Source organism: Podarcis filfolensis (genome assembly GCF_964270895.1).
Source record: "Podarcis filfolensis genome assembly, chromosome: 6".
Taxonomy (NCBI): Eukaryota; Metazoa; Chordata; class Lepidosauria; order Squamata; family Lacertidae; genus Podarcis; species Podarcis filfolensis.
Genome location: NC_139609.1, coordinates 49,605,479 through 49,633,294, shown reverse-complemented (window position 1 = coordinate 49,633,294; position 27,816 = coordinate 49,605,479). Strand labels below are relative to the sequence as shown.

At 42.8% G+C, this 27,816-nt stretch overlaps 1 protein-coding gene and 1 long non-coding RNA gene across 3 annotated transcripts in view; both read right to left on the bottom strand.

The window, feature by feature from the left end:
* LOC310765217 overlaps positions 1-10,069 on the bottom strand; it is a 33,061-nt gene extending 22,992 nt beyond the window's left edge. Inside the window, exons 1-2 of the long non-coding RNA XR_014549492.1 lie at positions 9,809-10,069; positions 8,776-8,884 (exon numbers count right to left, since the gene is read on the bottom strand). This is a non-coding gene — a long non-coding RNA (uncharacterized lncRNA). The remainder of the gene's footprint in view (positions 1-8,775; positions 8,885-9,808) is intronic.
* The window catches only part of ERI3 (ERI1 exoribonuclease family member 3), a 211,312-nt gene that overhangs the window by 92,025 nt on the left and 91,471 nt on the right, over positions 1-27,816 (bottom strand). The gene's annotated exons all lie outside the window — the stretch shown is intronic.

The window sequence follows — 27,816 nt, the reverse complement described above, 5'->3', positions numbered from 1 at the left end:
GGTACCCTCCAGATGTTTTTGTACTATCACTCCCATAACCCATGACCATTAGCCATGCTGGAACTGATAGGAGCTGGAATCTAACATCACTGGGAGAGTACCACACTGCTGATCCCTGCAGTGGAGTTCCCCCAGTGAACTAGTGGGACTACTTTCAGCAGAAAAACACCACATTGGCTAAGATTTGAGGCCAGTGCAAAATTATTCAGAGAGAGGGCAAAATCAATGATTAACAGTTTACAGTAGAATCATGAAAAACTGGGTAATAGGTTTTGGTGTGTGTGTTTTATAGACTGGTCACAAACAAGTGTCACTCATTACAACAAGCCATTAGCACAAATATGACAATTAATACGTGGTCACTTTGGGCATGAGGCTTGTGCTCTTTTGGGGTCAGGAGTCCATTCCATCCTGCTGTCTGCACCAACAAAACAAAATGAAATAGGCATCTAGGTACCAGGAGGACCCAGTGAAGTAGACTTGCAAGATATCAAGAGATTGGTTCTGAGAGCTTAGGATGTTTTTCTCTGCAGGCCAGAGACTAAATCATATGGTCTGTCAAAATTAGCTGGAAATTCTGGAATATTCATTAAGAGCCTTTCAGAGCTAGCAGCAACATATTCATGAAAGAAGGAAAGGGCAGAAAATAGAGGGAGGGGAAACAGGGGCAAAGAACCGAGTTCAATATGGATAATCAGAGCAGTGTTTCATGTCATTTCCTATCTAGCTTCCAGAGCACCTGAACTGATGTCACATGAAACAGATAGAAACTGAAGTAGCCTGAAGAGCACATGCAACCTGTGCCGGTGACATTTACACTGGGCTACCTTGCTATGTGCTTTTCTGCAATTGTTGATTCAAGTCAAAATTTGGATACATGTCCACGAGCAGTACTACATGAGGAAGCTAGAGATTGAATCAGAGCTGAAGCAGAAGATGAGCAAGGAAGCTGAACACTCAAGGGGAGCAGTTGATAATAAATAGTAGTAGTAGTAATAATAATAATAATAATAATAATAATAATAATAATAATAATTTTTATTTATACCCTGCCCTCCCCAGCCAAGACTGGGCTCAGGGAGGCTAACACCAAATATAAAAACAATTGATTGAAATACAGCTTAAAAACAAGATTAAAATACAACATTAAAACATTAAAATGCAGCCTCATTTCAGTGGAAACTCAATCAAAAACTCTTTTAGAGATGAAAACGTCAAGTCTTCACCAAGGCTAACTATCCAGACTGGTCCTACATGGGCCAGAAAAAAGCCAGGGAAGTCCCCAAATAAGAGTTCCAACACAGAAGGAGAAATGAAAAAAGAAAGAGGGGGACGGAATCAAATTGATTCCAAGCCAAAGGCCAGGCGGAAGAACTCTGTCTTACAGGCCTGCAGAAAGAAATCAGATCCTGCAGGGCCCTGGTCTCATGAGACAGAGCGTTCCACCAGGCCAGAGCCAGTGTTGAAAAGGCCCTGGCTCTGGTTGAGGCTAATCTGACTTCCTTAGGGCCCGGGACCTCTAGGGTGTTGCTATTTATGGACCTCTGTCGTCCATAAGGTCCTCTGTGGGGCATATCAGGAGAGGCGGTCCTATGGGTATGAGGGCCCTAGGCCATGAAGGGCTTTAAAGGTCAAAACCAGAACCTTAAATCTGACCTTGTACTCCACCGGGAGCCAGAGCAGCTGGAAAAGCACTCGGTGAATATGCTCCCATGGCAGAGACCCCGTGAGGAGCCTCGCTGCAGCATTCTGCACCCACTGGAGTTTCTGGGACAGCTTCAAGGGCAGCCCCGCATAGAGCGAATTACAGTAGTCAAGCCTGGAGGTGACTGTTGCATGGATCACTGTGGCCAGGTCAGGGCAGGAAAGGTAAAGGACCAACTGCTTGATGCAGCGAAGGTGGAAAAATGTCGCCTTGGCTGTTGCTGTAACCTGCGCCTCCAGGTTAACCTAGCAAAGGTCCAGAGAAGACCACGAGGCTTACATTCTCACTACCAACTCCTTCTTTAACTGGTCACCTTCTGGGTTATGATTCATAGATGAGTCTTCTTCCTTCTCCCACATACAATCTCAAATACTCAAATGAGTCCACTGGTGATGAAGCCTTCAGGAAGCCAGACACACATATACCAACTCTAGGATTCCTATTGGGTTCATGCCACCTTTATTTTTAAGGGCTGGGTGACAAAGGGGAAGAATCAGGATCAAAGCTAGATTGGGCTGTGATCTAACAAAACATCCATGAGCTGAGGCACTTTCAGCTGCTTTGGGACTTTTGTGGGTTCCTCCAGAGCCTCAGTTGTATTGGGGTTCTCTGCAGGGTCCTATACCTCTTCCTCAGAGGAGGTCTTTCTGAGATCTGGGTGGAGTGGGATCCTGACCATAGGTGAGGTCAAGAGATGATAATATGCTGCAAGCATGGAGCAAGAAGCTTACAATGCACAGAGGAAATTGAAGTGCTGCTAATTAAGGAAGCAGAATATAAACTTGAGAGACTTCATATTTTTTCTAGTCTGGTATGGATACCAAAGTCCAAGAGACACACACCTTTGCCAGTTAAGAAAAGCAGCTATTTAAACACACACACACAGAGAGAGAGAGAGTAGGAGAGAGAGGGGGGTGGATCCTTTCACCATAACAAGTCCAGGAGAGAGTCTAGGATAACCAGACAAGGAACAGGCACATCAATCAGGCAAAAGCAAGGTAGCATAAGACTAAGGAACACAAAAGAGTTAGCAAAAAGGTTCAAGGGATGGCAAGGAAGCTCTAAGCAGGAAGGTTGACCAGCAGCCTCTACCTTTTTCCTTTTAGTTGGTGTTGGCCTCTGGTAAATGTTTCCAAGATCTGAGCAGTAGGAAGCTATTTCCAAGAATTTGGGACTTCAATATTTGATTCGAGTATAGAACATCCAGTAAAAGGCAAAATTCAAACAATGAGGCATAAGAATATAAAACTGACAGACAGAATCAAAGGTGTGTTGTACAACACTAAGCAGGACCAGGAAAACAATTAGAGAGTGGCATGGGACAATGACAAAAGGTGCTAAAATAAGGAGCCACTGTTGTGGTAGGTAGATGCTCATTATGTGCTTGCAGAAACAATGTAGCATGAAAGACCGAGAAACTAGCTTAAAGATGCAACAATATGTAAGGATTCAGAGCACTTGGAGAGCCTCCAATTCACAAGTGTGAACAGAGAGAGCAAAGGTGCATTAGCGGAAGGCATTAAGAGGAAACAGGAGTGAGAGGAGACCAATGGCATGGCCTTGTCATGCCAAGTTCCAAACAGAATCCAGCACAGCTGGTAACAAGCTACGGACGTCTTCCCTGCAGCCTAGGGAAGCGGGCAAATGGGCCTGCGGCCAATCTGCTCCCTGTAACTAGAGCGAGCCAGTGTCTGTGTGTGTGCATTCATGTTCCGCTTGAGCTGAAGCTCGGTGTTAAATTCAATGCCTTGAGTATTGATTTCCTCGCACATGCAGAACTTTGTTAAAGGGTTTGTTGTGAACTGAGATCAAAGGGAGGTTAACTCACTTCTCATAAGTGATAAAACAGACCTCAAGAAAAATTCTGCCACCCGGTCAATCCTCAGAGGACAGCAAGCAAGAGCTGTTAGTTACTCTTGTGCTGCCATTGTAAGGCTGCAAGCCATCCCATAAAGCTGGGATAAAAAAGAGCCCAACTCCTCACAGTGCCCTATATATCTTCATGTGGAAATTCCAAAACCATCCTCACCATTTCATCTCTAATATCTCATTCCCAAAGTGAGAGGAAAGGAGTTCATCAACTTATATCTAGGAGCTAGCAAAGGAGATGCTTCTGTCCTTGTCAGTTGTGGCTTCTTAATGAAGGGTGTCTCTAATCATTGGAAATTTATATTAAGACTGGAATACATGTCTTGTATAGCCCCTAGTACTGGCCAAAGTCAACGTCATATTACTAGGATAAATGCATCAGTCCAACCGAGTAAGTCTGCTTGGTTTTAGTTTCCTTCTTAAATATCTTTAGACAAATGAACCACATTCTACTTCTATAATTTATATAATATCATTAGTGTACACAGCACTTTTATAGAGTTGCCTAAAGTAAAGCGTCAGTTGCCAACACCTTTGCATTATATAGGACACCTTGGATCTTTTAAACAATCCAAAGCAGGTTTTCAACTCTCTCTATCACAGCTCTGCAAAAGAAGCAGCCTTGCTGGGGCAGCAAAACTACATAATCTGATAGAACAGCAGGGGAGATGGGGAGAACAAGCCTCGTAAGTAATAAAAAGGGGGGAAATAAAAATGTAGGGAGATGAGCAAAGTGGAGTGAGGAACCTTGCCAGTCTTTTGTCTCTTTTATTTTTCAGCTAGACAAGCACCCTCACTCAATAGTCACACGGTATGGAAGAAGAACCAAGTTCACCAAATGGCATGGCAGAGCTAACCTATTGACATGGATACTGGTGGCTGCCAGAATTTCAGCTGCCTCAAAATGGAAAACCTTAAGGGACTTGCAACTCTTGCTGTGGTATAAAATAATGTGGATTTTAGCACTAGCTGAAAAAAGAATGCATGAATTAAGTGTCGCTAAAGGCTTGGAAGATCCCGAAAATTTCTATGCTGTTTAGTGGGATTTTATCTCTCTCTCATACACACACACACACACACACACACACACACACGACAAATACAGACGTACAGGACTCCCTCTCAACAGTACAACATGAAATCTGGCTTTCCTAATAGTCTTAGGTATTCCAGATATAGTGTGCTGGTTTTTTGTATTTGTACTTCTATTATTTTTATTCCATTTCTTTGTTTGACTTCAATAAAAATTATTTTAAAAACCAATCAAATCTTAAGCAATATTCAATAGGCGCTGGGAACACTTGTATGATCACATTTGATACAGGAATTGCAATAGAAAGATTTGCTTTAGTTTAAGAGCAGTGGGAGCCTTATTTTCATTGTACAAAAATGAAATTCTAATACTGAAAAGAGTGAGGGAAGTCTGGATCCCACACTACAAATAGGTAACAATTGCATCTTTATTGCACACAATATGTATGTGCACTCAAACCTGAGCCCTGCAGGTTTAAAATCTCAATTGCCCCACCTTGTGTTACCATCTAGCTTCTGCCTGGATACTTTATCTGAATCAAATGCCGGCAGTGTTTATAGAGCAATTGCTGTGTGTTCTCCACTTGCACAGTGATGAAGATTTCACTTAAACTCTCAACATCTGCACATTTCAACTAAATTAGGCCATTCGCTATAAAAGAACACAATGACAGTAATGGAATAATAACAGCATTAATAAAACACAACAATCCTTGGATGAGGAGCAGATGCATTCACAAGCTTCAGAGACAGAGGGAGAAAATGAGGCTGTTTAGAAAGTCATACAATGCATATTCAGGTCTTGGGGGGGGGGGTGACCAACAACGAAGACAGGGTCAGGAGAAAATTGTATTTTAACCTTACAAGAAATTCTTCCTGACTCCAGAAAGTTCTATTCTCACCAGAGGAAAAGGTTTCCTTGGAAAAACATAAGTTTGTAATGGGCATCCAAGGAGCACGAACACACACACACACACAGAGAGAGAGAGAGAGAGAGAGAGAGAGTGTTGGGGGACCTGCAGCCCTGGAATCACATGCTGCCCTTAGCCTAACTTTAAAAGCCCTTTTCAAGCAATCAGTTTGAACCTCTGGCAAGAGCAGCTGCCAGACAAGGAACACAAGGAGCAGCAAGGAGAGAGACAGAGATCAAAAGGGTGGCAGGAAGTGAATGTTAAGGGGTGGCCCTGCCCGCAATCACTACTAGTTTCTCGCTTCATACCACCATGTGGCTCTTGAAATATCACCTGTGAGGCTGTGTGGCCACCAATAGCAAAAAATAAAAAATAAAAAATCCTCATTGTCCTCTCCTTATCTACATTAAAGTACTCCAAATTCTACTGTTGGGAAGCCTTGTGGGCCAAACAAAATATGCAAAAGGGCAATTTGCAATAATCTACAGGCGGTAATAAAGTTCACTAGCTGGCAAGGGTTCTTGAACTGCACTGGGCAAATGAGAAAATGCCGAAAAGGTTTATTTAGGGGGGAAACAGAATACAAAATGAGGTGCACACCACACAAAAATTGCACGGAAACTGAGTTCGAATACCAACTCAGAGATAGAAAACATGTCAAGACAAAATTCTGAGTTAGCAGAGCTAAAATAGAGTCAGTAATCAATTGGCAGGTAAATATTTCCACCATCAGACAGCAAAGCAAGTCTCCCCTTCATAGCAATGGCTTAGGAAAATTAAATATCCTCCAAAATGCTGTTTCCCAAGGAATAGATTCATACCTTTTATCAGAGGCGAAAGCCCAGTTTCAGTTGTAACTAATGACCAGTGAGCCAGATGAGACCCAAACTGGAAAAGGTGACTCACATATTAAAACCTGATTCTCAATGTGGATGATGATGGTGATGTGGGCGTGTGGGTTGGAACTGGCAAGTAGATAGGAGGCCAGGTGCAGTAGCTTCTTCAAAGATCCCAGATGCTTCACTTGAAACATAGCCTCAGTCTGCCACCTCCTCCTTACCAATGCCAATCAATATCCCACAATTTGAATGCCTCCTCCTTCTTTGTTCCACTCTGCCATATTTTGCAATTAGGTTGCAATATCTGACCTGTTGTTTTTCTCAGTGGAATGTTCCCCAAAATGACAGACAAGCCTAATTTGCCCAGTTCATTCAGTTAATTTGCTAAATTTGGGTTTGGCATTCCAATGAATGAAGGTCTGTACCCAGTTTCCAGAAGCTTCAACAAGTTACACAATGTTGCGTTCTGATCTCTATATTTGAAGTGGTCTCACACATTCACTTCGCCAACTACTACTTGGCAAAGAAAGTGATTAAGGTTGTGATTTGCAGTTTATTTAAAGGAGTGGACACATGGAGGTTCAGTTATTTTAAATACCCACAGCTACCACTCTTCTCAGAAGTGAAAGGCCGAAACGTGCTTACTTTTATTCCCTTTTCTTTTATCAATGTGCTCCTTTAACTTTTATGTTCTGAATCATTCTGAAATTGCCTTTGGGTTGAACAATAACATGAAGGACATTTTGCCAGCTTCTTTGTGAATTATGAGCATGCCAAAAAACATCCCTCCAATTTGTGAACAGAGGAAATAATGGTCTCCCCCTTATCTGCCCCATCCTCTCACATAATAAAGCAGCAAAAATAAAACACGTAGAATTCTAACACTCAACATGAAGCTGCAATCATTAAACAAACATTGTAATACATGATAATTCAGCCCAGCCAGAAAATGCACCTATCATGCATGCAGGGGTATCATAGTCCTGTTTTTTTCCTGCCAAGTTATCTAGTCTGGCTCAGTATTTCTGCCAATATTACCAGAGGCAGTTAGCATTGCTCTAAGGGCAATTTTTGCAAGGGTGGGGGAGACAATATTTCACCTGTTTAGTTGCAGCTCACCTAAATGCACAAGCTGAGCGCACTATCTCTACTCATAATTTCTTAACAGAGCTAAGAGAAATGGGGGAAATGAAAGAGACCAAAGAACCAGTTGCCCAGGACACAAACAAGGTTGCAAAAATCTTTGTTGACACTACAATTTCTTCTTCCTCTGCTGATTTTTAGCCATCTCTGCTTCTCCCCTGAGGTGCCTCAGGTGATTGAATGAAATACAACCCTCAGCTCCAATAAGCGTATTTCAATTACATCTGTCAACACATAACGACGTAATGATATATCATGTGATATTAAATCCATGGTAATCATATCAGTAATTTTTTTATAGTGTGCTAATCATGTTATTACATCTCAATAATTAACAACAGAAGATCTGGAAATCTCCGTTACTGTGCTCATTATGTCCTATGCTGCATACGAAAAGCCCATAGGATGCCAGGAGGGCAGAGACTGGACATCTTAGGCTCATGAGGCAACTGTCAGGCACTGAATGGGAAGAGCAAGAACACACCAAGTGTGAGATGATGGTGATTATTTTTGCCTCTTGTGTCTTCTAGAATGAAGACAGACAAGTCAATGATGAGGGAGAAAAGAGATGAGCAGCAATGCTACCACTGTGTGTTTCAGACTGAAATCATCGTTAGTGGCTATCATGATTAAATCTTAGGTTTAGGTAAGGAAGAAGCACAGCAGATAGTGACCCTCTGTGTCCCCAACCAGTACAGATCTGCTCAGCAGCCAGGATTCTCCTCCCTTACCTGCCTATGGTAAAACTAAAGATCAACCCGATTGGACTTTTATGTGACTAAAAGGGTGGGGAACGCAAGCGTCAAAATTAATTCAGATTACAGCATATCATACCCTCCAGAAGAGGGCAACCTACTGCCTTCCTCCAATGATTTTGTTGGAACTCGTCCTTAAACCGTGGATCAGTGCTTTATTTACATGGGAACTGTTTGCTCAGTGGGCCAATTGATCCATTCTGCAAGCAGGAAATCATAGTCTTGGAGAGCAAGCTGAGTGTCCAGGCTGCACACTCCTAAAGTCAAGATGGCTGTAAGATGTACAGAGAGAGATACAGAGATTATGTGGTTCCAAATCCAAACTGGGGAGACTTGGGGAGAATAGTGTTATTTGGGAGGTGTATTCCTAGCTTGCCTGGAAGAGGGCAAGGTATTCAAAAGTTACCTGAGGGAGAGAAGGCTACTCTCTGGCTGCAATAGAGCTTTTACACTTATCCCATTTGCAGCCTGATCAATCTAGCAGTTTCCACTCATGAGCTGATCTGAGAGAGCCTCATTACCTGCCTTAAAGTTGCAGCCATGCACTTAGCTCTTAAAGATGGGATTTCAGGAATATCTGACTGATCATTTCTCTTCTCATTTATTTCTGCTGCCCTGAACCAATTCAACCTGTAAAGTCGAAAGAGGAAGAATAAGTTGGAACATATTTGCAGAGCTCCTGCCACACTCTGCTCTTGACTTCCTGCATCCTTTTGCAAATCACCCCTACTGGATGCCATGCAAGTGGGGAGCTATGCCTACCAATTGTGTCAAATGGTAACAAGGAATAGAAGATGCCCCACTCCATTGCTGGCGAAGGGAACAGAACACTATCAGGGAAGCCCATTGAGTCGCAATACCTGAGAATCTCTCCCAAGAAGTATGAAGCTTGTCACACTGACAAGACTACTCTTGCCTCAGTGAGATAGAAACTGCTAGCCTTCTGTCTGGAAGCAGGGAAAAGCAGTGTCTCTCCACCATGGGAGGCTACAAACCAAATTTAAATAAAATAAAAAACAAGTTTTGTTTCTCAGGAACAGAATTATGGGCCAGATTTTGGACTGTATAGTGTGGTCATACCCAGTGCTTTTTTTTCCTTAAAAAATGTTTAGGGGTACTCTCATTTTGACTCAAGAAAATCACCATTTTATAGTTCAAATTGGGAAAAATAAATAAGGTAAATGGACAAAAGAACAAAGATTCACAAAATGTTTAGGGGTATGCGTACCCCCAGGAAAAAAAGCATTGGTCATACCATTGGTCTTAAAATATCTGTACATTTCGTGTGTGAATCCAGGAAGCTGCTTTATCCTGAGGTCAGATCTAAGGCCAACCGTAGTTATTTAGTGACCGATGTGGTACAACCCTCTTTTGGGCCTAAATCACTTCAGCTTTGATACAATAGGTTTCTTGTTTGAAGACCCGCATATATACACATCCAATACAAAGAGAACATCCCTTGTAAAAATCCTCCTCTCTGAGATTGTCAGACAAGACAATTAGCCATCTCTGAGGTGGAACCATTTTTGTGTAATGTGCACACAGGCAACTCACCATGCGAAAACCATGTGACAAGGGGCCTATGAAAGCCTTGCACTGTGTCAATCACAGTACATTTCATCTCATCAGCAGTTCTTGGCACTAGGAGAACAGAACCTGTAGATTACAAGTCAACAAGCACAGTATCTCAGTCAACACTACAAGGATCCACTTTACCGCCCGTTATTAGCACCACCTTGACATTGCCTGTGAAAAGGGTTCAGTGACAGGAGCATACTCTGTTAGGGGACAGTCCACAGGAGCAGCTTCCCCTGTATATGGAGGACTATGGCCTATCCTCGGAATGCAGCAAGAGTGGAATGCATTGTGAGCCAGGGTAGACATTAATAAAGCCACAGCCATTTCTGTGACCACAGCAGCACTTTACAAGAACTGATCCTGGTTGCCCTTGTGTAACGACCCAATTTCACAGAAACATTTCCCTTTGCAATCATGATTGAAGAGAACCTGCATTTGTACATAAGGGAGAAACAGCAACAGTAAGTAAAGAAGAACAACGCTATCAGGAAATGCTTCATTACTTTGTACTTTCAGTTAAAGCAGGCAAAAGGGAGACCATTCTGCTTACCCATACAAATCTTTTACATACAAGAAGTGCTGGAAAAAAATATTCAAGTTGCATATGTCAATCCAGTTCCATACTTTTTTTCTTGGTCCCTGCCCTCTTTGCTTTTATTGAATGTCATCTAATGAAGAGTTGGAGAGGGGGCTCAAACGTGTGCACACTGTTTTGTAAGATATTCAGGTTGTTGTAACAAAGGTATTGCTCTAATAAAGATTTTGAATTTTCTCCTATAGGCCAAAACAGCTACCTTGCCTGTGGCACCTGCAACAGTGCCAGCTTCACAGATTGAATCCATTGATAGTCTAAAGCAATCCCACAAGTAAACTGGTTTCAAGGTGTTCAAGACTTTATAAACTATGAAATAACTTTGAGGGAACTCTTCCCACACTCCATCTCTTAAGACTCCAACCAGACGCAAATATGGATAACTTGGTTAACCATCTTGTTTTCCTCTTCTTTCCCCAACTCTCCCAAACTGAGTACCTTAGCATCTAACCCAGGACTGGAGAAACTATCGCCTTCTTGATATCATTGGACTACAACTCCCATCATTCCTGACCACTGGCAATGCTGGCGGATGCTGATGAGAGCTGGAGTCCAGCATCTGGAGGGCCATACGTTCTCTGCTCTTGATCTAGCCTAATGAAGGTTTCTGAAGAACTACAAAACATTGGCTGACCTACAAAACCTATTGACCTAATGTGTATTTTGGAATTTATTTCTAGGTAGAATTTGATGTGGACACCACACTTGCTACACTGCTAGAGCTTTTATTTAATTTTCAGTAAACGTTTGCCTCCTTGAAGTACAATCTTTTTAATAGTGGGCATGCCTCATTAACTCTGCCTTGAGAATCAGAAGCAGCAAATGCAGGATGGTGTGGTACTACTGGGGAAGGGAATGTCCATTATTTTGCTGTTAAAGGGAGACTTTCAGAGAAGTTCCTGCAAGAAACCATTTTGTTTTCCCTAAGTTTGAAATCACTCATATCATCCCAATTGCACCCTACTCCACATGTGACCAACTAACAATAATGAAGTTGGTCAAGACTTGGAAACAACTTATATAAAGCTGAAACTCCTGTCCATCAATGTTTGACCCGACCTAAATGGAATTCAGGTTATTCTTTGAACCCAGTTCGTCAACCTGGTCAGTTTTCTTCTAGCAGGCGGAAAACCTTGGTAGGAAACTGTATGTACTCTAACCACATGCAAAACAGGGGTGTACTAAATAGGCCCTTTGCTAATCTGGGGTGAAGCAAGTGGGGTTTAATTTTTTGCATAACTCACCGTCAAATCCCTACGAATAGTATGAGAAGAATATTTTTCTTTTTTAAAATTGCTCAATTTCTGAGATGGGTTACTGACCATTTGTTTTCTAGCTTATTTATGCATCCCTAAGGACTAGTGACATGAAAAGTAAAATAAAAGAGAGTCTGAGAATTCTGAATTCTGAGTTTCTTCCATATAGCCATAGTCATACAGAACACACATAGCTTTGTCTATATGAGTCAGGCACATGGAGGGAAATGTTCCTGTGTGGGTCTTCAGCCAGCACGACAGCATACAAATTTTAAATACTCAAGCTGTTCAAAGGATCAGCAGAAGGCCCCCTTATCACACTCATAATTTAGAATATAAGCTCTTGTACATGATACAATCCCACACCACTGGACAGTGTGTGAATACTGCAACCACGGGGGGGTGGGCATTGTGGGAAAGGAGAGATTGACAATATAATGGAACACTCTCACCAGACCATTGCCCACACTCCCCTCAGGGAAGCAATTAGGTGGTATATACCTAGGGAATCAGTCCCACACAGTTGCAACATTCACATCCACTTCCCAATGGCATGGGATAACACCATGATGCAGCATGGATGAAGGGGGGAATACTTTATTAAATCAGCTATAGTGGCATTGACACTTTAGATTCACAGTTAAACTAAAGAGAGAAAGACCTCATACTTTAAACGTACTTCCAGACAGCACTGCTTTTCATGGGCAGTTGAGCATTGACTGTGTCACTACCACAGTGAATCTGCACAGCTTCAATTGGGGGCGGGGAGGCAGAATAATACAGTTGTACCTTGGAAATCGAACGATTCCAGAAGTCTGTTCGACTTCTGAAGCATTCGACTTCCAAAGCGTGGCTCCTGCAGCCAATCAGAAGCCGCGGAAGCTCCGTTGGATGTTCGGCTTCCAAAAGAACGTTTGAAAACCAGAACACTCACTTCTGGTTTTCAATCGTTTGGGAGCTGAAATGTATGAGTTACGACTGTACTGGCAAAAGCTGGAAGAAGGAGGAAGAGGACTGATTTTCACATGTGTAAACCAACGTGAGTGTGCAATACTGAAAACTCACCACTAGGAGATAAGCATAAGTGGAGAAACTGCAGATGGAATGGAATCGCAAACCAATAGCCACTGTTAAGACTTGTGATGATCTTACTATCCAGCCCCACTTAGAAAACACACCATATAACCAGTAGGTAATCAGCCAAACCACCATTGATGCACCATTCCAAGTTTAGCTCTGTCTCCTTCCTTGCTACCTCTCCCCAAACATTTAAACAAGGAACCCACGGCATGTCCAAAAGGTCCAAACCTTTCCAGATACATTCCAGTTTGAAAGCTGAAACACACCATCACAGTCACGCATTGCTAACATGCCAACGCAGAGCTTTCATTGGCTTTCCCCATTGCTCTGTGCCCAGAACACACATTCCAGCAATCTCTCCACTGCAGCTTGCATTGCTGGGGCAGCCATGACCACAGCCACAATCCCGGGAAGGATCCTACCTCTGCACAAAGCTGTCCAAGAACTTGACAGGGCTCTGTTTGAAAAAAGCTGTTGAAAGAAATGATCTCTTTAAGTGCAATGGGGAGATATTTGTCTCTGATTTACCCTTGGCTTTTTGCTCTGGTTCAGGTAGGAGCGGCGTGGGATGGCTGGCAGATCTGAGAGCATGGCACGCCCCAGCGGGCAAAGCGCGCAGTGCGGAGGAATGCGAGAGTCAGTTTGGAGTGCTCTCCATTTATCAAACTCATGCAGCCCGCCAGCAGAGCGAGTCTTTCTATCATTACACCTCTCAAAATCCGATTCATACCACTAATCCTGCCTTCATTCCCCCAGATTAATAACATCTCTTTCAACCTTCACAGTGTGATAAATAGACAAAGAGAGAACAAAAGGAGAAACAGAAGTGAGGGAGAGAGCCAGAGCAACTCCAGATAATAAAGAGAACCAAGAAAGGGGAAAGGAGAAAAAAAAAAGCGAAGAAAGAAAGAGAAAAGAAAAGAAAAGATATCTGACCTGACTCTGCCATCTACCTTAACAGAACCTCAACGAGAGCCGGCTCAGCAGAGCTTTAGAGAATGTAAAACATTGCTCAAAAGAGAGAGGGCTCGTTAGCAGCAACTGCCAGCCGGGTGTTTGGCTGGAATCCTTTTCACTTCCAGCTTCGCTTTAGGTCGTAAGTGGTAATAAGTTTGTTGGTTTCTACTGCAGCTTCCCAATCTGCTCCCTTGAAGGGGAGATTTCCAGCGCATGCTCGCTTTTTCTTTTGCACAACCAGCCAGCCGCCCGCAGCCTTGCGGTAGCCTAGCACAGGATGCCACAGGTCAGGATGAAGATGTGTTAGAAGCCCAGAACTTGAGGAAACTGATGTTTCAGGTGGTCTTTTTCTGGTAGCAAAGGACCAGATAAAAAGGGATGCCAAGCATCAGCATGGAGGGGCACCAGCAGAGGAGACAGTGCCTGCGTGAAGCCCAAGCAGCTGACGTCAGAATGATTACATCCCTCTAATGCACAAACACTGGTTGTTACTTGTCTCCTTCTGTCAGAATAGGGCACTCCAAGAGGACAGAATATTGAAGAGGCGATTCCAAGCAGCTGGGCTTCATGAAAAATAATGCCTTCATTTTGTAATGAGTATTAATAAATAAGAGAGCATCTAAGAAATACTAAAGAAATAAAGTCTGTGGGACTCAGTGCAGGAAGTACAATATCCCAATGGTCTGGTATTGCTGGGCTACATGCTCAGGTTCAACTGCATTCACACAAGCCTTGCAATTAGTTACCCATGGCAAGTGATTATCTATTGGATTTGATATTTATATACCTGGGTCTATTTGACCAAAACCAACCCAATACCAACTAGTAAGCAAGTGACTAGCTTTGCCAATGAGAAACAAGAAAGAGGTGTCAGCACGCTAGGGGGAACTCTGAGGTTTGCAAACATAGGTGGCTTTAACACGAGGTTAAAAAACATACGGAAGGGGCCCCAAAAACAACCCAATGAGGACTGCTTTCTCTCTCTCACCTTCAGTTTCCCCTTGTTCAAATAAGGGAAATTGCGGGAAGGAAGAAAAGAAATAATAGAATATATCCTAAAATTAATGTCAGGAAAAATTAAGGTTGTAATGTGTTATGCATAGTTAAGGTGTAGGCAAATAAGTCTTTCCACTGAAGGTTCAATTCCTTTCCTGTTCTCTCCCTGTTAATTAAGATCATTAAGGCATATATATTCTCTTGCTGCGATGGTGCCCAAACCACTTTCCCCTGGAAAAAAGATGGAAACCATTGACATTGACTAGAGTAGTCTCTACGCAGTAAACTGTGATGTTATATGCCTACTCTAAAGCATCTGGAACTGGACACTGTTAGAAATAATATAGCTATAATACTGGGCTAGATGGGCCATTGGTTTGACCCCCAAAAGATTGTTCTTATATTATGCACTGCTCCACTGATGTTTTAATAGTCTTTTATATCTCATCCCATTAACTATCCTGCCCCTGCTTAAATCCCTCAAAAAGCCTCATCTCGATCCTGTGCCTAACCTCCCTCTGTCTGCAAGGACCTTGGGTGTGCACTGCTTCATGCATCATGTGGTACAGAGCTAACACAGCATGTGCCAAATCACATCTACCACAGGTGGATTTTAATGCCATGTTAAATGTTGAGGCAGGATACTGCCCCCTTTCAGATACTGCCGCTTCCAAAAAATAAAAATAAAAAAATCCCTCACAGAAGGCTAGGGTGGCTTTTAAAAAACTATTCTATATTACTTCAAGCTTTGAAGTACAGAGAATAGCAACACTCACATGCAGGTTGATTTTTCTTTTTAAATGCTGCCTTTATCAGAATAAATCTTTTCCTCCTCTGTATCACTGGAGATAGATAATCAAGTCAAAAAAGAAAGTCTCTTCTAACAATAGATTTCTTTTTCTTTCTGAACTTCAAATGGGAAACTCTTATCTCCAGCCACAGTTGACCAAGAGAAGAAAAGAACAGAACACACAGGCACACTCACCAAACCTTCAATTTACTCCAAAGGCCATGCTAACTCCACATACCCGCACCACTTCCCCCTCTGCTTAACAGAGAGAGGCATTCAGAACATTTTATAGGACATATTTACTCACTAGAAACACTCTTGAAACAGAATGCTCCTTTTTGCTCAGAAGATGAACTTTGGTCTCGAAAATGGTATCTCGCCAGGTAAGTGTAGCTGCTCTGAGCATGAGAGATTTTCAAAGACATCTTCCATACCCAATCCTCTCTGACCAGCACTGTGAGCTTCCCAAAGGTATCTGGGGATCCATTTCCCATTTTTTCCAGTTCTTCATTGCCAGGTATATCTGGGGGACTCCTTTTGTTCCCATACAAAACCATTGTGGCCTTTAACCCTTTGAATTATCACTGGAGGTTACAAATCTCCTTAGGAAAATCATGGGGGATTTCATAAGGCACTGATTTGGAGAAACATATGGGCGCGGGTGGTGCTGTGGGTAAAACCTCAGTGCCTAGGACTTGCTGATCGTATGGTTGGCGGTTCGAATCCTCGCAGCGGGGTGAGCTCCCGTCTTTCGGTCCCAGCTCCTTCCCACCTAGCAGTTCGAAAGCACTCCTAAGTGCAAGTAGATAAATAGGGACCGCTTTATAGCGGGAAGGTAAACGGCGTTTCCGTGTGCTGCGGTGATGCTGGCTCGCCAGAGGCAGCTTCGTCACACTGGCCACGTGACCCGGAAGTGTCTTCGGACAGCACTGGCTCCCGGCCTCTTGAGCGAGATGAGCGCGCAACACTAGAGTCGGACACGACTGGCCCGTACGGGCAGGGGTACCTTTTAGGGCTAACCTACACTTAGCTTTTGCCCCGCTATTTTCAGGCACAGGCCCATGCTTAAAAACTCTGAGTCCGAGCCTTTGTTTGTTTCTGCCTGAAGCTTGTTTGTTTGTTTTTCTGTCTGTTTTTGCCTTGCTCTTTAGCACTCAATTGGAGCAAACCTCAATTCGAGTTTGAGCTTTAAAGAGCAGGTTTTCTGAGAGAAAGCTCCAGAACAAATGGGGGAGGGTGCCTCTCTCCAATAAAAAAAAAAATCAGATATAAGTAGTTTAAGCCAGTGAAAATATGACCATATACAGCTACTAGCCCAGAAAAAATACAACCCCAAAACAAAATACTACAATTTCCTTTGTAATTTGTTCAAAATATCAATTATTCTACTAATGTCTATGGAAACACCACTGGCTTTCTCTGAGGAATCTGCATTAGAACAGTCTCAGAAGCCTCCCTCTCATGTGGGATGATCTATCATACAAGGTACCCTCACTTCAAGCTGCCTGATGACTGATGTTCCACTAGCAGCGTGTTGGGATTGGCTGAGCACCCAGACAAATGCTCTATAATCCCTTTTTTCCTCTCCTCCTCTGCCAATGTCTCCCATGAGAGGTGTGATGATAGACGGTGACATAACTGACTGTTCCCAATCAAGGTAATGTAAGTAATGACAGCTGACGTGATTCCTGGAACGTGTTTCCAGCGGTCGGCCTATCTGCTTTGCCTACTATAGCAGAACATGGCAGCGCGTACGGAAAGGGGGGAAGCGGGGGAAGAACCTTAGCACAGGTCTTAAAAAAGTTAAAGAGTGCCTACTGGAAGCTCTAAACCGAAAAACTGCATCAAAACCAGAAGTACCACAAAGGCCCCATTAACACATAATCTGCCCCAGGAAAGAACTCCAATAACCTAAACTTCTCTCATGCTTTGGTGGGAGTCCAAGAGGTGAAACTGTGTGACTAAGTGGTACCCACAGTCATGGTGACATGAACACCTGCTACTTGAAAACCTCCAAGCTCAGAATGGCTTCATATGATACAGAAAAATGTGCCGGCAGGGAAGCAGAGATGTGGGGAACACGTGTCTGATTTCCACAGTTCATTCAGGCTCTGAAGCAGCAGTCCACAAATCTTGGCTGACATTATTAGTGACCATTCCCAGCCCTACGACTCCCCTGAGTTTTCTGCCATACACAAAAGGATCTATGGGTAAAGAGCAGTGGACTTCTCCCTTTGCACCAAGCTGGGAGACACCCCAAAGCAGTAAGAATATCTTTGAACCCTGCAACCCAAATCCCAGCCCAGTACAGAGGACTGGAGGAAAGGGAGGGGTTAATGTCTCACTCCACAACAGGCAAAAAGCACTTCCCCCAAAGGTGAGAGAGACTTCCCCACCCCACCCCATGGCATAAAGGAAGGTGACTGGGCTGCAATTCTAGTGGCTTTGGTTTGATAGGCAATGAGTCATGTGCAACTCTGGGGATGTCTGTTGAGTCTGCAAACCATAAAGGCGGCAGCAAAAGCTGGCTGCTGTAGCTAACTTGATCTGAAAATGACACAATTGCTGCTGCACCTTATCCTCGTATAGCTTGGGGTTAGTGAGCCTGTCAAAGCAACAGCAGGGAGGAGGAATGTGAATATTTTCAGACAACAAATGTCATGGACGGGTTGGACACAGAGGAATGGTGGGAGGAACCAGCCAGGGTACCACCAAGGGAAGGAGGAGGCTCAGAGCCCGGAGAGTGGTGGTGGGATGACAGTGAGTGATTGGAGGGAGAAGACTGGGAAGAAGAAGTGTCAGGAGCTGAAGGGGTAACAAGGCTTAGTGAGCTGGGAGAGTCTGTGGCAGAGGCAGAAGCTGAAGCAGGCAAGTGGAAAGAGGGAGGTCAAGAAGCAGAGATGAGTCAGGCTAGTGAAGAGTCATGAGTGTCTCCGCCTCCTGCTGCAACTATTTCCCCTCACCACTTGTCTTCCAGAACCAGAAGAGGCATGAAAAGTGTTGAGGAGAGGTTGGCTGCACACAGGAGCAGTCTTTGATTGCTTGGGGAAAGCCCTGGAATGGAGTGGAATCATAGGCTGTGAGGAGGTGGGGACTTACAGCCTTGGCAACTGATTTTCATGGAGTGAGACCACCATGAATGAGCTGATGTGCTCATTAGGCCTGACACTCAGCCAGATCTGTGAAATCGTGTTTCTGTTAATAAAGAGTTAGCTCCAACTTTGAACTGTGTGATTATTGACCAGCACATTGCTATGACAACTAACAATGTAGGCCCAAATACCTGAAAGACTACCACCTTCCCCTACAGGCCCTCCTGGGTGTTAAGGTTGGGGGGGGCGTGTCTCAGAAGTTCAAGTGGAGGTGCCCTGGGAGAGGGCATTTTTCATGGCATTCCCTCTCCACTATATTGCCTTTGACACCCACCATATATGTACATTGTTTAACTTATTTTAATATAGTATATTGATATTGTTATAATCTGCCCTGGAACCTTGTGGTAATGCTTGAGCAAGAAATCCAATAAAACTAACAACAACACGTTAGCTTGCATAATTCACATGGCGACAATCCATGGAAAGTATAATTCAACATAAATATATAGTCCACTCTCAGTTGCCTGTTAAATAACAAATGAAGTATGCAACCAATTGGTGTCTACCCACAAGAAAAGCCAACATAAATTATTGTGAGTAGTGAGCATTGTGTGTATACTGAATCTATACAAACACACAGCATAAAGAACCTGAATTTTGGAACAATGCTAATTTTAAGAGCAACACATTGGTAGCCATCATGGTTAAGAGAAAAAATGCAAAAATACTATCGCAAAAGGCTCTGAATGGTAAGAAGGCAAGGCTCCTGACATTTAAAACCTCGTTGTCTTTCCTCATATGTTCCTTGGACCAGGCTGTCCTACCACATAATTATCCCCAGCTTCACCTCATTTCTTACCCTCCACCACCACCAATTCCTTTCATACAGTTGGAATTCTGCAAAAACCAAAATCTTGCAATCAGTATGAAAATAAGTTTATTTCATGCCAACTAGCACCGTTTAGTCACTGGGCAGAATTCAAATTTCTTAGGATGAAATGAAAGCATAATGTGTGCCCAGGAATATGGTCCAGTGGAGCAGAGGGATATCATATTTCTCGCTTGGAGTTCAGCCAAGTCATTGGTCTGCCCAGTCTCTTAAAAAAAATGTCTAGCAAAGATACCATGTGATTTAATATCTGCAGCGTTCCAAAGGAGAAGATAATGGGCTGGATTCAACTAAATAGTTACACTAGCGGAAGCCTGCACAATGGGGTTCCCCCTCTCCCCTCATAGCTCTTGGGGGTCAGGAGAACACCCAGAACAGTGCAATCAAATAAGAAAGGCAAGTGAGTTTGCTTGCCTGATGAAACAGCAATGCTTGCACTGGCAGAGCAATCTCCTTAGCGCAACTTTCAAATCCACTAAAACTATAAAGCCCAAGTATAGGCATCAGAGGACTGGAATTCTACTCCTAAATCTATCCTTAAACTTTCCGAGTCTCAGTGGAAAATATTTAATATCAGTTTTAGCTCCCTCGCTATAAAGTTTGTTTCTAATATTAACAAATGCAAAACACTTGGAACCCCTGGATTGGGAAGGACTAGGGAAGTCAAAAGGTTATGTGCACTATTTAATTTCTTTCTGCACTGGAAAGCTATGGAAATTTGTATGGGAACATAGTGAAAATATCAGTAAGTATTTGAAAGTAGGTAATACAGAATAATCTGAGCAGTGCTTAATTTAAAGACAAATAGGTAAGAGAAGTTCTATTAATAATAGAATCTCAGCAAATACAAGAGGGTTGGTCCAGTTAGTGCTGACCAAGGAGAACTAAACTCACTCGCCCTCCTTGGGCACATCCATGGAAGAACCCTTACAAAGTTGCAAGTTGCTCATCGTATCTCACCCAGAAAAAAAATTGCATGGAACGTGCCATCATTTACCTCTTGCGCTATTGCTCAGCAGAGCTAATAAATCTTGCATGAGCAGAGCAGATTGTAATTTTCTAATATGAAAAGGCATTTGGATTGAAAGAGGGAGGGAAAGATAAAAGTGATTGAATCCCAAGTAGCCCAGGGTCAGTGACAAGACACTCCCAAGAAGCATGGCTCCCTCTTCTCTCTCAAGCTTTTCATACATCCATTTCTCCCTACTCTCCACATGTTCTGTCTTAACTTCCCTTATTGACGGCACATTGCTTTAAATGGTTACACAAGTTATCATTTTCCCCTTCTGATCAATCTGAATTTTCAGGGCAATTACCCTCTTAATCAATTATTGCCACCCAAAGCCCCTCAGATTCTTCCTCAGCCAAGCAGTTACACCTCTCTGGTGCAGACAGTACACACAGAAGCAATGAAGCTGGGGGCAACGCCAGCACAGGCAAGTCCATCTTACGCAGACACACCTGCCTGCTGCAAGACTGGAAAAGTGTGAAGGCCACTTCAAGGAACACCTGATGAAAAGAAATGAGCATGTGTAGGTGGAAGGCCATTAGAGAAGGAAAGCAATATGTAAGGATCCACAAGTAAAGGGGGGAACCAATCGCCCAGCTGGAGAGTAAACAAATTTATGCAGCCAGGCTGCCTGTAGGCCATGAAGAAGCTACATGATTAAGCACTGCTTAATCCCTAGAAAGGCAAATAAAGAGCCACAATATTTGACAAGGCCCAAAATCAGCAGTCCAGCTGCTTCAGTACCTGTCCATTTCACAACAAAACCTATATTAACCACACCACTACTCAACTGACTTCTGGCAGCTTTGTTATGACACAATAAATGTGAGTTGAACTCAAGTCCAGGACAATGCTGCACTGACCCTCTCAACCCACATCCACAACCTAGTACGTCTTAAGAATCTGCAAATTTCGTACAAGAATCTGGTACATTTCCTGTTAATGGCAAAATTCCACTTTAGTAACTCTTAAAATATAAAATCTGTTGGCTAGAATTGTTTGATTAAGCAATTGTTCTTCCTTAAATCACACTGGTTGCAGAAAGCAACCTCTCTCAAAGCGTGCTGTTTGTTTGTTTTATCAAGGATACAGATACCAACTACTCTTTCTGAATTTGTTGTGCTACATTCTTTTTCAACTAAAGCTCAGATTAAGTTATGCCAGCAAGATTTTACTGAGTAAACACAATCCTGTTCCAATGTGGAATTTGTATACACTCTTCCATCCTGTAGAATCTAGAAAAGCAGAAGAAATCTTGTGGAATCTGCTTCAGCTGCTCCTACTATCCCCAAGTTCACTTTAGAGGCAACACCATCAACATTTTGAGAAGGACAGCTGGTGTTCTATAATGCTAGTGCTAATAGTGCTAACAGATTTTTTCCAGGTGCTGCAAGGTCTTTGCCAATCTGACCCACAAGATAAGACGATAGATCCCTGGAAGCCAGCTGTGACATGCGTAGCACGCGTTTTGAAGTTAAAAATGCTTGTATGCATTTCAACCTGATCTCTGCTTTATGTGCAAGTCCATGAGTGAATACACCCAGAGCACCATCTAGTCTTGTTTTCAGTTGTGGAGGATCAATGTTGTTGACAAGGTGCTTGGAGAACTGCAGTTAACCTGTTTGCTTGCCCCTTGCCCCTCCGAGATTTTAACATCAAATGGTAGAGGATTGACCAGCTGAATCCAGGAAGTTATAAGTGTCTCAGCCGCATTAAAAGAGAGGGTCATAAGGCCACTCTTGAAAAAATCCCCTCTAGGCCTCTCAGTATCATTTCAGTTATAAGTTAATCATAAATATTCCCTTTTGGGACAAGGTACTCAAACAGACAATAACATAAGAAGAGTCCTCCTGGTTCCAGGAAGCTCATCTTCTCCAGTATCACTGTTCTCACAGTGGCCAACCAGATGCCTATGGAAGCCTCCAAGAAGATCCTGAGTGAAGCAGCAGAACATAGCCAGCATGGGTAATAGTCACTGACAGTCTTAGTGGCTCTGATTTGATTTAACATTATATTATGTTTTCCCCAAAACAAATGTTGAACTCAAAGCGGCTCACAATATTCACAGTAGCATCAAAACAAACACATTGCAATCACTCTATCAAACACAATAGCATACAAATAAAACAAAGAGGAGCAATAAATTCACCAAAACAATTTATACAATTCAGTAACTCCAGACAGTTTTGGATAACAATGATTCCAGCCCAGTTTTGGCATTAAAAAGTGAAGCTCACCTTCATGTGCCTCCTTTACAAGAAGAGAGAAGGGCTTTTTTTAGCACTAGAGCCCACATAATATTCTACCTGGAGCCAACATTTACATTTTTTGGCACCAGGCAAAAATGTTTTTGCTGAATCATGCATTTTTAACTGCTGGAAATGAATTTTGTAAATTTTATTCATTGTTTTATTATTGTATTTTGCTATGAGTATTGATTGTGCAGTGCCCTGAAATCCAAAAGGGTGAAGAGGAGAATAAAAATGCTTTAAATAAACAACCCTCCTGGTACATTTTGTAGCTTTCAGAACTATCAGCCACGATATCCTTCTTGCTTGGCTACATGAGATGTGCACTGGGGCCACTGGGCCACAGTGGTTCCATTCATACCTAGGTGATATTGAGGGACTACTACTCTGCCCTGTGGCATTTACAGCAGGGTTCCACTCCAAGTTCTATTGGAAACTACTGAGCAAGTTCTTCTGGGGATTTGGGGGTGTAATGTCATTAATATGCTGAGGCTCAAAAGTAGCCTATATCTGCCTAAAAATAAATGCATATATAAATGTATGACATTCAGAAGTAGCTGGATGCAGAATTCCCTACATGCCATTCAAAGTTGCTGATAAACTAACAAAGTGCCAAGGTTTTTACTTAAGTTCTTCATAACTGAACAGTTCACTTTCCATTCTATGGGTTACACAGGAAATCCATGCTCAAACCTCCTTCCCACGACCCATTCTCTATGGGTCCTGCTTCTCCAGATGCACTTTGAAATATAAATCTTGCCCTTCTTCACAGAGGAAAAATACCCAGGATCCCTGGCATCTTCATTTTAAAGGTTTTTGGTGTCTATTTGAAGGCCCACTGTCACTGGGCCAGATGGTCTGAGTGTCTTGACTCCAATTATAAAGACAACTTTGGAAGATTTCAGATTAGTGCTTGAAGGGTAAACAAGCATAGGGTAAACATAGACATTAAGACAGCCATCCTGAAGTAGCAGTATTCTCAAAAGGCAAATATATTTCACCCTTAATTTAGGTAGCTTTGAGGATGATGCTCCTGCAGAAGGAGCACTGGCTTCACCCATCAGGCTGGCAGCCAAAAGGTGCCTGTAGACAGGAGAGGGCCAGCATGTCAGCAGGCCAGTCGCCGGCAAAACGCCTGACTGATGGCCCTGCGCTTCACTAGCTATTTTACATGGAGCATGGCTGATCAAAGCTATCCCCACTGTGTACTATGGAGCAATAAAAATAAAAAAACCCACAGGAAGAATTCCTTAGGCAGGTAATGGGCACTTTATTCCTTTTTATGGCACTAAACATAGGCAGCTGGCATAATTACACTACAATAAAGGCATAATGTGCACCCAGCAGAACGAATGCGAGGCTTCTGATAATTAGGCAGAGCAAACAGTCTGGGATTCAACCACATGGTTTTACTTGGTCTCCTGGATCTGTCTGAGCCTAATTCCCAAAGCAGGCCAAGTCTGTCCCCCATGAAATCTTAACCCAGCTCAACTTTTTCCTGGCTAGGATTGCTCTCTTTATTATTGCTTGTTTCTCCAATCTCACAAGATAAGAAGCAGAGCCCCAGCTAGGAACCCTTAGCTCTACTAACAGAAGTGTATCAATTCAAAAGAATATATGGAACCTAGATGGTAACACAGAGTTGTGCCTTGGGTCTCTGTACTGACATTGGTATAAATTTTCTTTTGGACAGCTGTATGCACCCAGCTCTGAGCAGGTTATAAAACAATACAGCAAAGAGCAGATGTTGTACCATCAACCACTGCCCAACTACTTATATGACAGAAATGGGGATCAATGAGAATAATACATGTTTGAGGGTGACTTGCTTTGAGAACCATGGCAGACACCCAGGATCTGTTGGTACTAAGGACTAACCTATCAGTTCTGAAACAAAAAAAAAATTGAAGAATGGAAAAAGATAACATCAGGAGCCTTCAGAGCTATAGACTTCTCCTACCTATTACCCCACAAATAGCAATTCCTCAGGTGTCAGGGTCTAATTAAGAATGATGATGATGAAGATGATGATGATACCACCTTGCTGGACAGGTTTATAATCTTAAGCACTCACAACATGCAGCTGAGATCTAGAAGAGTAGCAAAATCTGAGCCAGCATTTCTAAACAGTCTTTAAAATATTAATCAAGAAAAGAAGAAGCAGATTTGCAAGATTGAGCAGAACTCAAAGTTTAGGGCTCAGCACGCTTGGATCATTGCAAGAGTTTCCTCAAGTGTAGGGAAAAAAACCTTTTTAGCATGAGCATGTGCATCTGGGCTCTAATTGTCATTGCTGAGAGTCAGTGTTACTACAATCTAGATTCCTTGGGGAGGAGACCCATATTTTTCACCCTACTAACAAGCCTCAGTAACATAATCAGTACCCCTCTTTACAGCCAGAGTTGTGAGATCTTTCAGACATTTCTATTAACACCATTCTAACACTTCAGAAAGATGTTAGCTGCAACCCTGGCCTTGGGACAGCCCTCGATGACACACACTATGCTGGCATGGTTTTTACTAAAAACAGGTAACACTATGTTCCAAGAGTAAAAGGAGGTATTGCATTCTCCTCTATAGGAGAAACGAGGGTCACATGCAGTCTGGGAAGCAAGCAGGGGGCAGAGAAAGAGAACGGGGTATCTTGCCCACTTGGGCTCCAATCCAAACCACAATGTCTTTTAGCCCCTTCCACTGATGGCATGTAGACCCCACATTAAATTAATGAAGGGAATACAGGTAAATTGAGTCACTTAAGAGTCTGTCCCTCTCCCTCTCTGACTCACTCATGTTTCTAAGCAGTATACAGGAAACACAATAAAATACAATAAAAACAAGTGATAAAATCAGAATTCAATTAAAAAGTCTGCCTGGAATTTTAAAAAAGTGGCCCAGTATACCTGAAGGAACGTCTCCACCCCCATCGTTCTGCACGGACACTGAGGTCCAGCGCAGGGGGCCTTCTATCTGGTTCCCTCACTGTGAGAAGCAAAGTTACAGGGAACCAGGCAGAGGGCCTTCTCGGTGGTGGTGCCCACCCTGTAGAACACCCTCCCATCAGATGTCAAGGAAATAAACAACTATCTGACTTTTAGAAGACATATGAAGGCAGCCCTGTTTGGGGAAGCTTTTAATATTTGATGAATTATTGTATTTTAATATTTTGCTGGAAGCCTCCCAGAGTGGCTGGGGAAACCCAGTCAGATGGGCGGGGTATAAATAATAAATTATTATTATTATTATTATTACTACTACTACTACTACTACTACTACTACTATTATTATTATTATTAAAGAACACTCTACTCACCTCTGTATTGCCATGAGGAAGAAACTGCAAATACTGAATCTCAAAGCATTGTATTTTAACCTTCAGCCCCACTTCCTGCTCCCTAAGGGAATGAAAGCTACAAAGGACCAATGGGACCTTTGCACAGCCAGAATTCTTTATGTGTGCCACAGGAAGTAGAAGCGTGGGGGAAAGAGGAGCTTGTGTATGATTTACCTTCCAATCTCTTTCCTAAGCCTTTTAACCCCTTCATAGCACATGAGTGGCTAATAAGAATATGAACTGGATACCAGTCCCAGCAATACGTCTTCCCTTTCCTTCAGTCTACCAGATTCCATCCGATCATTTTCCACACATGTGGCAAGTGCCTCTCCACTCTCACCTGGCCTGGAATGCAGCCCACGTTGCAGGATTATTGTAAGACATGCCCTGCCTTTAATCCCTTCTTCTCTAGTCTTGCTCTAGTATTGACTGCGGGGGAGGAAGGGTCAGGTGCGAGGTCAAGCTTGTCTCTTTCAACACTGGTACGCGACAAGCATTCCAGCCTCACAGCCGATTTCAAGATACACTGAAATCCAGCAAAGCAACCAGAAGAAAAACAAGGAGTTCTATAAGAGACTATGGGGCTGGGGCAGGGCGAGGGCATGAGTAGGAAGCTAGGACTGTTGACATCTACCATCTAACTTTGGACTGGTGTCTCCTGAGGTCTGGCACTTGGCATCTAACAGATAATGACGGTGTTGGATCAGGCCAAAGAATTATATATCCATATAAACAAGCGTACAAGAGAAGACATTTTTAGTGTGAGTATGCGCCCTTACATTCCCATGGAGGCTATACTTTGCAGCTGTGCTTAAAAAGTGATGCTGCACAAAATCCCTCCATGTCTGAGAAGCTAATGACAAAAGGTATGGAACTGTACACTAACATATCAGCACAAGACACCCAAATCTGCAATTCCTGGTCCTTTTGCATTTTGGGTCATACCTTCAGCATATGGGTATCTTGACCAGCAGGTGGTCTTTATGATAGTGCAAAAACATTTATGTGGGAGTCCACATCTTTTTCCAGTTTAGAGGTCTAGTTGTTTACTGACACAACAAGTACCATTTTCTAGACAAAGAAAACTAACAGAACCATGGTATTTTAATTGCATACTTTTTCAGCAGCAATTTACCCACAGCATTTTTGTAGTCTTCCTGCCACAGGCTCCATTATGACTCTTCTTGAGTTGGTGGTCTATAAAAGATCAGACTTACAAAAATGTCGGTCTGTTTCAGCATCCTAGACTCTCACAATCTCGTCTCAGAAAGTGGCTGTCTTATATGCACTGAGCCCTGCATCGTTGGTGTTCATAAGCAATATCTAGTATCTAGTGTGTCTCACAGCAAGTAGACAGCTCTTGCTCGATCTATAGGCAATTCTTGTAGCAGCTGCCCTGCATGCGATATGATGCAGTTTGGACATGGGCAACTTCACAACAGGGCTTTATATTACAAGAGTCCCCAGTCCTTCTTTCCCAGTTGGGCGGATCAAAATGAACTTTTAACATGGCTTTTTTGAGTGGGGGTCAAGGTTAACTAATTTATGAAATACTCTTTGTCACTCTGAAAAGTTTATGGTGGATTGAAATGGATATGATTTGGAAGCAAAACATGATTTGAAAAGTATATTCATTTTTACTGCTATGAGGCAGCCTAGACAAGGAAGACCCAACTCACCCCAAGTTCAAAGATATTTTCCTCTCTCTCCAACCCCATTAGCAGAATATGATTGACCCTT